Here is a 12289-nt window from a genome sequence, read left to right as displayed (position 1 = left end):
TTTCTCTGTTGTTTTGGTTTGGGGTTTTTGTTTTTGTTTTTGTTTTTTCTGACTGAAAGTTTCAGCAAAATCCCTTAACCATTTCTTAGAATCAAAACTAGGAATGAGATTTTCGTATAACTTTCGATTATCCTGCTTTGTGACTGAGAACAAGCCGGCAAAGACCTCAGGCTTGACTTTGTTCAGCAACAAAACAGTTTTACTGTGGGAAGAATGAATGAGAGTGACTCTTCCTTGTTGTTCTAGTTTCCACCAAAACTATTTCACTATTACTTATTTTCATTGAAAAAGTAAGAAATGCTCTTTTTTATTTGTTTTGTTTTGTGGTTGCTTGTTTGTTTGTTTGCTCATTTCAAGGAATTCTTCACTTTTATTTTGGTTTCTGAAGGGAAAGTTTTTGCCACAAAATTTTAGAGGAAATCTTAGGCATTTTTTAAATTTCATTTGCTTATAGTTACCATTCCCTTCTACAATTATGTTAAGTGGAAGTTTAGCCTCTGGGATAACATACCATAGGTACTACAACATAAATAAACCACCAATTATATGCTTATCTCTGTCAGAAACAGACTGTCAGAAAGGAACAGGGAGCTGTTACCCAGTTAGGAGGATTTGTCCTGGGATAGGTTCATATGAAGGAACGTGTTTGGCAGCTGTGTCTGTTTGGAAACAGACTATGTTTTAATATTTATAATCCATTCTCAGTTTTGACATATATTGAGAAGAAAGGGATAAGAGAACGTAGTAACAGTGCCTGAGTCCCATTCTCCTATTGCTGTGCAGGCCTTGACCTCCTTAGTCAGAGATCCTAAACCTTGGTCTCATCTCAGTGACAGACCCTGCATTAGGATCCTTCAGTAATCACAGTAGATTTTGTGCTCCATCACGACAGATGAGGGATGAAAATGCCTGCTTCCACCAGCTATTCATATGGAAAAAAACGCCACAAAACTTCATTTTAGAACCAAAAACCAGTGGTTAAGTTTCCGAAATTCCTTTTTTCTTTGTGGAGTGCTGTCGGCCCGTGGTAGCCCTCTGATGATCTCCTGTAAGTATGGTCAGGATGAACTTAGAGTTTAAGTAAGGTAAAATGGCAGAGGTTAATTTCCCAGGGAAAAAAAAACAAACAAACAAAAAAACCAAACCAAAATCAAAGCAATCAAGTGCTGGACAAAGCATTCTACTATGTAGGTTAACACTTTTTTTGCATCAGCTGAACTTACTGAGATAGCAGACTTAAGTTTAAAGCCTTGATCTAAACCAGGCAAAGCAAGGATTATTCCCAGAGACACTGTCTCCCAGAGAAGTTGCCTAACTGCTGCATTGTAGGATTTCAGAGGTACTGCTACTATTACTCAATAATTCTGTGAGTGGTTCCCAGATCTTACGTGATTCTAAAATCAAAGGAAATTATATAAATATTAATTGAGTTTATGACTTTACTTATTTATGGTTTACAGGCTTTAGCGAGACTGTGAGCCTCAGTAGCCTCTAGTTGGAACTAGAAATGAAAAATATGTAATATCTCTCTGCAGGCTTTGCTACTGTGCAGAAGAGTTGGCTGCAGGTCTATGACAAATAAGTGAACAGGAGATAGCAGTAACTATAAGGAGTGCCAAAAGTAGGAAATTATGGAAGACCTGTGGACCAGGAAAGAAAGGGAAGGGGCAAAAGAGGCAGCAGAAAGCATAAAATTTTTGTTATTTTTATTTCACTGAAACAACTTCCATACTACATTTTAATTCACAGGTAATTTGGGAAAAAAACAGAATTCTTTGTTTGAAGCTTGGTTTATTCACTCCCTAAACATTTAACATTCTGCCAGCCTTAGTGGTATTGGAAAGTGGATTTTATTTGTTTGTTTTCCTGAGGCTGAAGCTGTTTTCAAGCCAAAATATTACACTATGAAGCTTCTTCACACTGAGAGTTCTGCTGGCGAAATTTCATGTGCTAAAGGATTTACTGATGTACCAATTGTACTTTGGGGTTCTACCAGGTTTGTTTAGGGCTGGTTTAGTGCTCTTTTCCTTATTCCATAAGTCTGACAAAAAACCAGTGATGTTTGATAAATATATATTTTAAACAAGAAGCACAAGCTGCAGTAGACAACTGAGCTCTGTCCATGGACTTCGGGTGAACAATTATGCAGCCAGTTGTCCCTTCCAATTTCAGCATCTCAAAAGGGGTAGGGAGGAACTTGGTTACAATGTTCTTGTTCCAGAAGAATAAGTCAGCTGCCACAGGCTGAGAGGCCTCTGAGGAAGAGCAGTTGACATCAGTGCTTTTGGCAGCAAGGGCTGGGCTGTAGGATTTAGCATATGTTGCGGGCTTTTGATTTCATGAATTTGTAGGCTGACATCAGCCTAACACTGATAGAGAAACTGGTGAATGGAATTTGTCTATGTATCTGTTTCCTTTGTGAATTTCCAGTACCACTTCAGTTCACAAAGCCTATGGGTTTCTTTTACTGCTGTCATGGCAAATATTTCACAGTATCAAGGTCAATGTTCTTGAAGATGCCATTTTCAAATTCCTTTGAATTGAAAGCCTCCTAAACTATCTGTGCTGTAGAAAGAAAATTTCTTCTTACAAAATATTTTTATTTCAAGGCATATAATGTTTATCATAGATGACATACAGGTATATTAAGTCTACAGTGTCTAAAAGGTTGGAAAAAAACCTGTGCACCAAAAATTTTCACTGAAAAAAAAAAAAAAGGCTTAGACAAGGAATTACACATGTATCCAAGAAAATATACAAGGGTGCTAACATTCAACAGATACAACTGCAGCTGCATTTAGGTTTTCGGATTTAAAGGCTATTTGTTGTCACTCTCATTTCTAGAAGCTGGGTAACTGCTTTCACTGAAGTTCCACAGCACAGCATGTTTTAAGTCTCTGACCCTCTTATTTGACATGGCAGGGGAAGAAGTATGTGTCTGAGAAGCTGCATGAAATATGCTACTGTGTGCATATGTTTAAGAGAGATATTCATGACCTGGAACTTCTGTTGCATAGAAGCATTTAAGCACCAAAGTACCTTTGCCTCTAGGAGACCCATCATAAGTTGTCACTGGATTAAGGGGACCAGTTTTCAATTTGTGTTGCAGCTTTGGGGTCTAATTACATTCAAGTTCCACCACAGCAGGTATCTAAAAATGGTGCATGAAATTTAAAGAATTGTAGGAAATTAAGCTTAGAAGAGACTTGAAAGACCATTCATCCCTTCTAAATCATCACAGGAGTCCGAAGACTCATAGAGCTGGTAAATCTTCTCTGTGGTCTTCCCCATCATCAAGCTTTTGCATTTCAAGAGAAAGCACTGTAGTTCTACCTCACACAAACTCTCTTCCTTATCTGCTGTAGTAGCAGGGAAATTGTGTAGGGAATTCTGGTGAATCAACTAGGAATTACGTTCAAAATAGTTTCTTTACTTCCTATATTCTCTAAGAGCAATAGTAAGGCTGAGTTCCAAGTATGCCCTGATATAGGACAGCTATACAGTGAGTATTGCCTTCTTGCACTTTGCCTGACAACTTTGTTATGACCTTGCAAACTAAGGCACCCATCTGTCATTTATAATTCATGTATTACCATCAATTTATAGAGGACTAGACAGCTTGTCCTGTGTCTCTAGTTAGGAAAAAACGAAAAAAACAGCAAAATCCCTCTAGACTTTTTTCAGTAGAATTGTTACAGAAGATAGTGATACTGTTAGTTATTTCTTGTAAGCCATTAACCAGACATTCAAGAAAGACAATTTTCTTCTCTGCAGCTTATCTGAAATAAAAACAGGCTTCTTGTGCTGCTCTAGCAAATAATTTCTTTCCTACAGGACAGAATGGTTGATATGGTAAAATATATCAGTGAATGATTGGTTATCTATGGGGACCTGGCATTCTAAGCAAGATTTTCTGAACCTACTTCTAAAAATCCCAACATATGAAGTAGATGGAGCTGTCAGTAATTTTACAAACCTGTCATTAAATTTTCTAAATAAAAAGAACTGCAAAGGCGGTGAGAACTAGTTTTTGTCCTTATTGTTGTTTCTTTGCTATTTGTTGTTTTTCTTTTAAAAGTATTTGTGTGAATTGCAGCTCTGAAGTTTACATTTCCCAATTAAAATAAGTATCGATGTTGGAAAATAGTTTACAATTAAATCTATCTTTAGTATTCCACAGTTTCAATGAGGATAAGTCTTGTCTCTGCTTTAAATTTAGTTCTTTTTTTCTAGGGACAAAACAGAGAAAAGGTGTCAAAAAGCCTAAATCCTCCTTGAAGCTCCTTTGGATCAGGTGCTACACAGAACAAAAGTGATGAAAAAGAAAACAGGAAGAAAACAAAGAGAAAAGAGAAAACTGATTTCCCATTACACAGCAGATCAATGGCAGATCCAAGAAGGAAATTCATGCCACTTAGTTCCTAATATATTGTTTCATGTAATAGATGAGGTATTAACATAAGCCAATCTGTACTTTCTGCTCCAAGAGAAGAAAGCAGAATTTACTTTGCTGAGACAATACCTGCCCACTAAAATTGTGTGCAACGTCCCAAAAAGTACATTTCCCATTAATCTATAACTAATATACCACATCCAAGTTAGTGAAGATTCAGCCAGAGGACACTCAAGTAGACTCTTCTGATTTAATATGAGGATGAAGGGGCTGCCCACTTTCAACAGTCTTGCCAATGAGTGGGGTTTTTATAATAGGAAAAGTCTACTTGGAGATTGCTCCTGGACTATAATGGCATCCTTGACAACATTCATCAGAGCATGCTTGAGCCTTCTTCCTACCAGAATTCATCCCTTAAAACATTTACTTCTAAAGCTGGATCAAGAGTGAGATAAGATTTAAACAGCAAAGCAAAAAATTATTTAAGTGATATTGTCCTGAATGAAATAAAAAAATTATGTCAGGTCAGTAAATTTTATAAACATTTGACCCTTTCTTCAGGTTTCTTTTCTGAGGTACAACTTCGATGCAAATTCCAAGAAGAGAGTGAATCTGATGAATATTTTAAGACCTTCTCACATACTTTCAGAGAATATCACAACTTCACTAGGAGGTTCTATTATGAAAACACACAGTATAAAATTGCTTGTGCTAGAAAAGACCAATACATCTTAGATACGTTTCAACTTCATGCTGAAAAAAAATTGGTTACAGCACATATATGAGGTAAGACTATAAATAAGTAACTAAAATCCAACCAAATGCAGAGGCAAAACCTAAAGAACAAGCAGTGATGTGAGTGCCTGCTCACTCTTCAAGCAGTCCAATAGAATTCCCCAAGTGCCCACTGCAGATACATGTCTAGGCACCTACATGAGAAATAGTTGACTGAGAACACTGTGTATGGCAACGTCACAGAGGCTGGAGATGTGTGCTGCTCTGTGGGCTGCCATTAAAGGAATAGAGAGTGCCAGCTACAGAGCTTAGGCTGCTGGCATTGATGTTACTGACAATGAAACACTGAAACCAGTCTACATCAGCAAAGTCACATAGAAATATTATAATTGTATCTGGAATTCTGTCAAACCAGCTGATGCAAACCAAAAATTCAGAATGTTTATCTAAAAATAAGGGACAACTGAATAATTTTTTTTTTTTCATTTCCCTTATATAATAACAGGAAAACCCTGGGAGATGGTGTTTATAATTTGGTAGAGCTTATTGAACCTTTTCAGCACTATCCTTCATTTTCATAAATTTGAATTAAAGATGTTTAAAATATGAATTCCTTTTTATTCCTCTGAAGTGTTTTATTGCATCTATGTCTAGGAAGGAACATCAGAGAGAAGGCTGTGATGTGGCCCCAAAATGAAATTTAATATAGTAGAAATACAGACGGGTTTGTTGTTTTCTCATTTAATGTATATTTTTTTCACTACTGAAATCATTTTAGAATTTTTAAAAGTATTCCTGCAGATTCTTCTAGAAGTCCATAAAAATTATTTGTAAGGAGCATACAGTTCAGAGTATGCTCCTCAACATCACTGGTCGAGGGAAGACAAAAAGTGACAGACACTCCTGATTGCTACGGCTATAAATTTAAAAGAATCACAAAAGTAAAGTTTTCTATGTAAATCACATGAAACCCACTACACTTTATCTAGTTTATAATTGAAATGTGTTTCCACATCTCTGGAAAACTCCATATAGGAATAGCCTATTTGACGAAGAATATCTGCGTATAAAGTAATTGCAGCTATATGTGTATGTTTTTTATCTTGACTGGTTCTAAATGGCTTTGCCAAATTAAAAAAAATAACCAAAATGTTCAATATTGATTGTCAAATAAGTTTAAAATATAAATTTAGATGAGTCCAATTTACTATAACAGAATTTACCGACATGTTACCTCTTGTAAAGAAAAGTCCTTGTTGATAATTAGAATTGGTCTAGTTCTGAACTTTATATAGTACATGAAAAATATCACATCCAGATCCAGAAAACATTGTTCCCTAAAAACTAAATAGAATGAATCTCTGCTCAAACTCTCACTAAGAAAGGATGACTCTTAATATCCTGTTCTTCCTCGATACATTTTTTTTTAAATTGTGGCTTTTCACTTTGAGTTGCTGCTCATTTCTATACATTCCTTTATGCCACATTTTCACAAGGCCTTTCTTATAAAACAAGGCCTTCATAATGAAATTGTATAAACTCAGGAGGGTTGTTTGCATTTGGAGATTGGAATGGTATTTCGGTAAGAGCAACAGATGTTGCACATATGAGGGTAAAGTGAAATTTGTACACACAAGAAAAGAAAAGTATAGAAGTTGAACTGCATTTCAGTCAAACGTGAATTAGATTAATTTTTTGATCTGACAAGGGATCGTTATTTCTGCATAAAAGGTTTGTTTCGTAATACTGATGATGCCCTTTGTCTTCATGTTCTAGAAAGACTTTCTGTTTTTCATAGCAGAAGTTATACTTGGGTAACCACCTTTAAATCTCCACAGTGATAAAACTTCCTACACTAACCCTTAACCCTCACCGTATCCCTAATATTTCACTTCACAGGAAATTTGCAAATTATTGCTGAACATGCTTTTTTTGCCTAAACTCACTGCACAATGCAGATTTATTTCCAGTGTTTCTGGAGCAGCTAATTAAATATTTACTTGGAGGAAAGTTTGCACGCAATGATTCACCTCCATTAAGAAGATCTATCTGATTTTGCATACCTCTCAAGTGTATTCTCATCTCAGTGTACAGCAGAGATAAACACAAAAATCCCCACACAGCGAGAAAAGATTACACTTGTACATCCAAGGCCAAGTTCATCACCTTGATTCTTGTAAGCAGTAGTGGACTTCTCTAATGTTTCTGACTGCTTAGAAACTTATTTTATTATATCTTCAAAGAAAACACATGCATGCACTTTCATTCAAAATGCATGCAAAAATTCAAAAAACTGTTAATTCAAAAAACTGTTCTATTAGTCAAAAGGTATTCACTGTCTTGCTCTCTCATACTGTTTGAAAACAGCATTTAGTTCTCAGCTCAGTATGTAATCAAAATAGACTGTGACACAAAACCAAAGCAGATGGAAATATTTATGCTGGTGTTGAGGGTTAGTAGGTTCTTCACACATTCTTGGAAAAGTCCAAAATGTATGCCTGCCCTTAACTGAAAATCTTCAATAAAATCCTAAACCTGCTAGCTCTGCCTCTGAAAGTAGCATCAGTATTGAAATACTTATTTAGAAATCTTGGCAGAATATTATTCCAAGAAAACTGGGATTAAATACAGAGTTTAAATTATATTTACTAAGACTCCTTTCAGGTCCTGAGTACAAGGCACAAAAAAAAGAACAAAAACAAAGAGATATAACCTCCACCCAGTGTTTTAGATGACAAAAATATAAAGGGTAATTTTAGCTTTTAAAGAAAAAGGTCTTATAGCTGTCTTTTCAACAGTTCATTGGCAGTTTTAAGAAAACAGAAATTGAGGAAAAGTGGTTTCCACAATGGAACCACTATTGTGTCCTGTTCTACATAAACAAGGCTTTTGTGGGAAAATGACAACTTTATAGCTTTGTTTGCCCTAAGGTGAGTGTTCACCTGACAAAACAACCTCTGTACAAATATGATCTCTGATTCAGTGTTGTATGACGTCAGTGGCCACACCACACTTTGGATTTTGTGTTGATGTCCTTATCTGACCTATTTAAAAGTCTTCCAAATTCAAATTGCAAATGCAGCTTGCAGGTTTCAGTTTGCAAGTTGGAAAGTAAAACAGCAACTCAAAAAATCCAAGATAATAAACACTGTAAACAGTGAAGTACTTGGTATGTAAGATAAAATGGTCAACATTTCTTTAAAATATAGCTAGTCTCATACATACCAATAATTTTTGAAGCTTTCATAGTACCAAGTGATTTATAAATATTTGTTCAAAATTTAATATTCATTGTTTGCATCTAAGTATATTATTCAGACTAGATGCTATAATGTACAATTCTAGTGTTGCCTCTGAAGCAGTTTATGATCCTGCAGTCAGAACAGTTTATTGGTTAATGCTTCTTAACATCTTGTTTTCATCATATTTTGATGACAATGTCCCAGTCCTTACTCAGTTATTGGCTGAGATGAGGAGTGAAAATGAACAGGCTGTGAATCATCAGATGTGGATCTTGCTGAAGTTATTAAGACACCAGTTTATAGTAACCATGAAATCATGGAGTTGAAGATCTCAAGAGAAGTGGGTAAGGCTGGAGCAGAGTACTGCCCCTGGACTTCAGGCAAGCAGACTTAAGCTGGATCAGGGAACCCATAGGTGTGATCCCATAGGAAGCAGGTCAGGGGAGTGGAGTTGCTCAGGAAACCTGATAGTTCTTTAGAGACAGACTATGGCTGAGGGCACAAATGATCCATTCCAATACTCAGAAAAACAGACATAGCAGCAAACTGGTGTGGCTAAGCAGGGAGTTGGTAGTTGAACCACAGGTAGAAGAGGGAAGCAGGGACAAACTACAAAGGAGGAATTTAGAAATTTTTCTCAGACATACAGGGATGCTTTCAGAAAATTCAAAGCTCAGCTGGAGGTGATGTTCACAGGGCACAGAAAGAACAATCAGAAGAGTTAATTCTAGTAAGAAAAGGCCAAACAGGTGGGACTGTGGCTGAATAGTATGATTGATTTAGTGGCAGTGAATATAGATTAGGCTGAAAACAATGCCTCTCTGCCTCAGCCATCACCACAAGGTCTCACAGGCCTCTACTTTTTGAAGGGGCTCAAGAAAGAGGATAGAAACTGGCTGAGGGTTGAGGAAAAAGTTGCTGGAGAAAAATCACAGAATCACAGGAGGGATATGGCTGGAAGGTACCTCTGAAGATGGTCCAGCCCAACTTCCCTGCTCAAAGCAGAGTCACTTACAGAAGGTTACTCAGAATTTTGTCCATTCAGGTTTTTGTTATCTCCAAGAATAGAGATTACACAACTTGTCTGGGCAACATGTTCCAGTGTTTGACCAACTTCACTCAAAAGAAGGTGGGGTTTTATTTATTCTTAAATGGAATTTCCTGTATTTCAGTTTGTGGTTATTGCCCCTTATCCTATCACTGAACGTCACTGAGAAGAGCCTGACTCCATTTTCTTTACTTCCTCCCATCAGTAGGAGGATGAAATGCACATTAGTAAAACCACAGAATGCTGGGACCATGAAGCAAATCAGAAATGGACAGAACTGATTTATCAAATTCAAATCATGCCTGACCAAATTCTTTGCCTTCTGCAGTAAAATAGACAACCTCATTGCTTTTCATAATAAAATGAGTGGATTTGTGGACAAGGGAAGAGCGCTCAACATAATTTAGCTTGACTTCAACAATGTTTTCCACACTGTTTTCCACAATATCCTTATATCCATTTTAGGCTGCTGTGACCTGAATGGATGGACAAGAAGATGAATAAAGACACGGTTGAGTGGTCAGAGGGCAGTGGTTAAATACATTACCTGAAGGCCAGTAACAACAGTAGTATCACAGGGGTCTGTGATACAAGGCTGGATCTGCTTTGTTTAACGCATCTAATAATGACCTATAGGATCTTACAGATTATTTGTTCATCATATTTGCTCTTGACTCCAAACTGGGTGTGGGGGCAGCTCCTAGGCTTAAGCACAGGTTTGCCATCCAGAATAATTCAAAGTGTCTAGGGGAATGGTACACCGGGAACTTAACGAATCTGAACAGGGACAGATGCAAAAACCTGTATGTATGGCAGATGAACCCTTCCAAATGATGCAAGCTGGGGAAAAACTGCTTGGGGAGCAGGTCTGTGGGAAAAGTCCTAGGATTCCTGGGGGCAGTAAGCTGGACATTGGCCAGCAATGCATCCTAGAAGCAGAAACAGCCGATGGCATCCTGAGCTGTATGAGCAGGAACAGAGCTAGAGTGACTATTTCCCCTGCTCAACACTCCCTGGAACACATCTGCATACTGCATCCAGCTTTGAGCCCACAATACAAGGAAGGCATCAGTGAACTGGAGGCTGTTCAACAGAAACCACCTTTGTGGTGGGACCTGGAGCATTTGTACCATGAGGAGAAATTGGAGAAGCTAGATTTGCTCAGCTTGGAGCAGAAATGACTTTGGAAGTACTTTACAGCAGCCCCAGTACCTGCAAGGAGCTCCCACCTGTGACAGAGCTGGGCTCATCACAATGATAAGAGGTGAGAGACAACTGACAAAAATGGAAACTAGAGAGGGTCACAATAAGGAGGAGCTGTTTTTCCATTACAATCAGGCAGTGGCACAGGTTGCCCAAGGAGGTTGAATCCCCTAGCAGCCTAGTCTGACCCCAGAGCTGACCCTGCTGAGAGAAGGAGGTTAAACCAGAAAAATCCTGAGGTCCCTACCGATCTTAACTATCCTGTGATAAACAGAAGTTTCTAATCATTTGGCAGAAAGGGTCAAATGTAGATACAGGAATAATTGCTTCGTGACTTCATCTGTGGCTTTCAGACATTGTTCCTGTTAAGAGTCATTAGAGTTTCTGAGTTGTTTTTCCTGTTCTACAGTCATCCAGAGATAAAAATGGTCTCAGAAAGTCACTACAGAATGTAAAAATAATAACTTTCTATGCTGTGATAATTCATTGTGTGGCAAAGACACTTTCAGGAGAGTACACCACTTAACTTTGTTCTTTACTCTGTTGAACCTGTTCACTAAATCCTGAGCATAGATGCCTGGAAAATATAATTTCAAGTTCTACTTATTTCATTAGTGCTGTTGAATTAATTTGGTTTGACTTGGTTCATGTAAGTCTAATGGATCATAGTTGTCATTAAAACTAAAGGTAGCAGTCTGTCTTCTTTACCTGTGCCTTCATTGCTTGGTACAACAGAATTTGAGTAATCACTGGAAATACATACAATTGGTTCACAGATAAAACACATATGAATCATATTTAAAAAAACCCCCTGTATTTTAAACAACCAAAGTTCAAGTAGCCTTAGAAAAACATGTATGGGACAATTCTCAGGTATGATATGAACAGTGTCCTGCTAAAGCCTAGCTTCTCATACACCAACGCAGTAACGTTTTGTTCATTGTTGACTTTCAAAGATGAGATAGATGAAAATAGTACAAGAGTACATTTATGTAACACCATATCTTCTGAACATTGTCATCTTGTTCCCCCAATTTTGAACCTTTAATTCTGACATGCACATGTGGATTGTGGGCACAGTGATTCATCGATGCAAGGATGAAGAATGAATCATCCCAAAATGATCATGGAGGAGGTGGATATAGTGGTAGAGGAGGGCACACCAGAGGCAGCATGCTGCACCATCTGAAAAACATGTGCAGGAATGATTGAAGTGCTCTCAAATGAAGTCTTTCTCTGAAGATTAAAATAAAGCAATGTGATTTCCCTCTAGATCTACCATGTAGAAAAATATATTCTACAAATAAACCCAAATTTTAAGTGCAGAAAAGGTATGTAGGGTTGTACTTTCATTTCTGTTTTCTCAGTCAATCTTGGTTTTAAATAACACTTCAAGTGTTGGAGTGTCATCTGCGATGTCCAGTAGTCTTACCCTGCACCATGCACCATGACTGTTGTCATCTAGCTGCCCTCTGTTGTAACTAATAATGACCTCATAATATCATATCCAGAGAAGCCTAAAGAAGAAATAATTTTCAGCTCTACATACCTCTTCTTTTCCTTACATCTGTCAAACCCTAGAAAGGAACAGTAATATAAGGAGTCTGTTCTCATGACCTGCTGTCAGTATGGATTCATTTCACTGGGCTGTCTGTATTACTGTATGTT

The sequence above is a fragment of the Empidonax traillii genome, unplaced genomic scaffold (assembly GCF_003031625.1).
Source record: "Empidonax traillii isolate 1590-97213 ecotype Southwest subspecies unplaced genomic scaffold, ASM303162v1 scaffold21:size2437335, whole genome shotgun sequence".
In the NCBI taxonomy this organism is placed as follows: domain Eukaryota; kingdom Metazoa; phylum Chordata; class Aves; order Passeriformes; family Tyrannidae; genus Empidonax; species Empidonax traillii.
The sequence above is the reverse complement of the archived record's forward strand: the minus strand, read 5'-3'. Positions refer to the sequence as shown.